Source organism: Drosophila kikkawai, chromosome 3L (genome assembly GCF_030179895.1).
Source record: "Drosophila kikkawai strain 14028-0561.14 chromosome 3L, DkikHiC1v2, whole genome shotgun sequence".
Taxonomy (NCBI): domain Eukaryota; kingdom Metazoa; phylum Arthropoda; class Insecta; order Diptera; family Drosophilidae; genus Drosophila; species Drosophila kikkawai.
This window is the reverse complement of record NC_091730.1, coordinates 18,874,977-18,879,574: the sequence shown is the minus strand read 5'-3', so window position 1 is coordinate 18,879,574 and position 4,598 is coordinate 18,874,977.

Sequence of the window (4,598 nt, the reverse complement as noted above, 5' to 3'; positions counted from 1 at the left end):
GATTTATCGGTAGCAGACATACGGTAGGCTTGCGGAAAAAAGCTCGCTGATTTGGTTGGATGACACAGGTCTGGATGGCATGACACGCGGAAAGATGAGATTTATTTGGAAATTTAATTGGTTTTGTTCATTTTATTTGTCAAATAACACTAAATTAATGGATTATAAAATATTTAAGATATAATAATTTAATGTAGAGTGTATTTATAAATGTCTATTTCTTATTTTATGCGTCTTTTAGGTATTTAAATCGTTACGCAAATGACAAGTAGGCAAAGTAATTACTTTCTTTAATAAATATTGTATCTCTTTTTAATTTAAAAATAATATAAAGATTACATTTTTTAATTTAAAAACTATTAAGCTTAAAATTCAATTTATAATCTGAGAAAAAATGGTTAAGTAAAAAAATAAATAAAATAAACATGTCATAGGTGTAAGATTCTATATTTCTAAAACGGGAAAATCCTTTAACTGAAATTCGTAATGCTTTTCTGTGTTAGTTTTTAATAGGTTAAATAGCCAAACATTATAAATAACTTTGTTTTAAATTGTTTACAGTTTAAATTATAATAACCCTACAAAATGTTGAAGAAATTGAGCATATATTTTATTTATTTATTTAATTGGAAATAACTATATCAAATGGGCTCTGATCTGCTGATCAAAGTTATTATTGATTTTATTTGTCTTATAGATACGTAACACCTAGCTTCTCTCTTTTATGTAAGGATTTCTTAAAATATATATGCAGAAAAGGCTTAAAATCAATTATGAAATCCCTTTGGCATGTTAACTTTCCGAATCGAATTGCAAGTTGATTTGCATAAGATACAACTCAGCCCGAAGATGTTCTGCCGGTGGGGCTTCATTATGCAAAAGTAATATTTAAAACAGCTCCGAAATTAATTCCTGAGACACTGCGAAATGGAAATGCAGAGGGCGGTGCTGGGTGTTGGGAGGAGTGTGTGTATGTGGGCCATAGACCAAGTTTATATCCTTCTCAATTGGCCAAATGGCTTGGATTTTCTGTGTATGTGTGCCGGCAATTTGTTGAATCGACGTCATTTATCATCCGCACGGAGAGAAGCCCTAGCCAAGGAGGAGGTGGAAGCCACCAGCCACAGCCGATGACAGTGACAATGGCGCATCTGGATACACAGATTGGGATTGTATCTTTCACTTGCATTTCAAGATGCAAATGTCAAGACGCGTTGTTCTGTGCTCTCAGCAGGCCGTCCGTCTCCCCAAAGGGAGTTCTCCTCCATGGCGCAGATGCGCACTAATTTGTATCTTTGGAATCGTATTCGTATCTTGTGGATGGGTGAAGGCAGCAGGCTTGAGCTTTGAAATGTTTCCAAAATAAATGCTTCTTATTTATTATTTTCTGGCTAGAGATTATGCTTGGGTTGGCCACAAGAGTTAGGGAATATATTTATTGCAGGAATATAATAGAGTTTCTTGAATAAATATAAAAGTAAACTGATGAATAAGATCTCTAAATAATATATTTTCAACTAATACTTATAGTTTTCCATTAAATAAATGCATTTTCTGAAGATTAACCCCTCCAATTTAATCCTCTTTAACAAGAATTGGACTTCAGGTAGCCCAAGTGCCATTTCTCCTGGGAAAACCAAAGACATTCCGATCTCGGAAAGTAAGCGATCAGAGCTATGCGAGGTATTTGCAGCTGGATTATGCAATTGTCACCGATTGCGTTGCAAAGTGGCGCCTGATAAGCGTTGCAAATTCAATTATATGCGAGCGAATACGAGTTTTGAAGTGCGAGTGAGTGCCTGTATCTGTATCTGCATCAGTGTGTCTGTGTCTCTGGAGGCAGTTTCCCAAGGCACGACAGGCAAAGGTCTAACCGGGAGCCACAGTGATCCTCCTTCTTGGACAAGTTGGCATTGGTGCGGGTGAGGATTGGCAGCAGTCATCTTGCTAAGTGTGCAGATACTTTCAGTGCATCTTCTGGATACTCCACCTCCTCTGGATACTCCACCTTCTCCTCCTGCTTCCCTACTTGCTGCTGCTGCTGCTGGAACACCAGTTGGCGTCAGTGTTGAATGCTGCCAGACAGCGATCGACGACGAACGATCCTCGATAGTTGCAGCCAAGGAGAGCGTTTGTCTTGTCAGGGAGACTGCGGGGATGAGGATTACCTGGGATGGAATGGCTATAGTTACTTTACCACAGGACGGCATAATTGGCAATTGGAGAATGGGTTTGGCAGGGGGAATGGTTCGGCAATGGGCATGAGAATGGCAATGGGCTCACTCGCTTTTATGACTGTTTTTTGCCAACTGGTAGATGCACTTAAAGAACAGCCAATAAGGCTTAAATAAAATGTTGTCTTAATAGATAATATAAATAAATAATAAATAAGTTAAGTTAAATGAGATAAAATCCTTGAGATAACTCCCCAAAAATGTCTAGTAACTTTAACACCTAAAATCATTATAAAATCTACACAAAATACTATTAATTGGCTTTATTTACTCTTTATTTGCTTAAATTTATATCCCTAAAACCCCGTAGTAAAATATATTTTATTCCAAAGACTCTTTTTTCGAGTGTGACAACTAACGCCGACTGTCTATCTGGCGCAGTCACATCGAAGTCGTGGCCGGATTGAGTCTGTTTCTGTGTTCAACTAAGCCAAGATTCGCTCATTTCTAACCTGCGATTCGGTTTTATTTATTTATCCCTGATTCTGTGATTCCCTCTCCTCAGCCTCCTGACCCCTGGAGAGTGGCGCCTAAAATTACACGAGGCCGTGGTTTTAAACAAAAAAAAAAGTGAGTGAAGGGGAGCGAAGCGGGGCAGCTGTCACCGCGAAGGGCTCTGAGATTTATTGTTGGGAATCTTGGGATCGGCTCGGGATGGATGGATGGATGGATTGGCCTGTTCGAGAAGTCAAATGTCCGGCAGGCCGATTGGAAAGAGTGTGAGTGTCTGGCGACGACGACGACGACGACTTGTGGCTGCTGCCAAGCCAGATGTCCGCGTTTCCACAATCCTGGGCAGCCTTTTAAGTAGTCTGACAGTCATTATTGGACCATTACCAAATGAACAGTGCGCATTATAAATGAGCACATAAAACATAAACGTTGTCGCCGGGGCTCGAGAGCCGATTACTGCAATTTAACACCCCCAACTTGGTCGTAACTTCCCCTTCTCTTTTGATATCCCGTCAATATCCTCGTCTCTCGTCCTGAGATCGTCATATGTTGCCATTTCCGACAGGGGAAGAGCTCGGGAGTGGCTTGGTGTTCGATGATTTTGGTGGTCAAATGCTTTAACTCGCACCGGGATTTCGGCTCGTTTCGCTCGGCTTAGCCCGACTCCCAAGTGGGATTATGTCACTTCCCCGGTGACATTTGCATTTTGATTGACAAACTCATTTAGCAACTGCACCGAGTTTCGTGTCCTGTGTGTCCTTCGTCCTTGGGCTTCCCCTCTGCTGTGGAGTGTATATTTGCCAAGCGCTTAAGAGATTTTCAATTACACTTATTTCAGGAACAATGAAACGGTCTTTAAATGCTTTGATTTAAAATATTTACGCTTTTGCTGGGGTGCAGGGTTCATCGAACGTAAGCTCTTAATATTTATTAACTTGTCTATTAAGAGGAGAGAGGTTTTTGGTTTTTTTTTTTTTAAGTTTATTTAAGGTTTAGAGTATTTGTAAAAACTTGTATGATTTATTAAATGGCATTTTTATTTATTTATATTTTTTTTCAATTTTTCAATAAAATTTAATTTGTTAGAAACTGGAAAACCCAAAGCTATAAATAAACTTTTATATTTTAAGGAACAGGTTTTTATTACTTAAGCTTGTTTGTTTGAATAATAGTTAGTTTTTTTATTGGTGCTTTGATTAAATGAAATTACTTATATGGTGTATATTTATGTTACTTTTATATTGGTTTTCTGAAACCATAAAGTAACAGTCATATAAAGCTAATATTTGTTTAAGATTCCCATTTAATTATAGTACAAGACGAAGTTTTTCTTACTATTTTATGATGAAGTGACAGTAAAGAAATTAGCTTTCCTAAAATTGTTTGTAAAATGTTTAAGAACAAGGGATTTTTTTGTATAACTAATTAACTAAGTAAATAATAAACAATAATAAAAACAAAAAATGTTTGTTTTAGAGAATTTCTGAGATTAAGCTTTTGCTGAGCCTTTTTTATGCTATAATTCTAATTTTTTAATATATTGCTATATGTTTTTCTTTAACAATATTCCGTAATATATTCTTTCACTACCATTTTAAATAGCTTTCCACTTTTACTGACAATATTTTAAGTTGCTGCTAAAGTGAAAAACTAAAATCAATGCACTCTGAAAAGTGAAAGGTACATGTGTAGGTACTTATTATTCTATAAGGCAAATATTGCATAATGAGTAGAACTCAATTACGCGCTCATGTAACGTCCCGATATATATTCATGTGACAATTTTTAATGTTTCCCTGACAACCATTAAAGTCGAGCCCGACAATAAAAGCGGCGGCAGCCGAAAAAAGAGGATTGTTTCGGAGTGGAGTGTGTGTGTGGTGCGTATCCTGACCCTTCTCTCTCAGACCA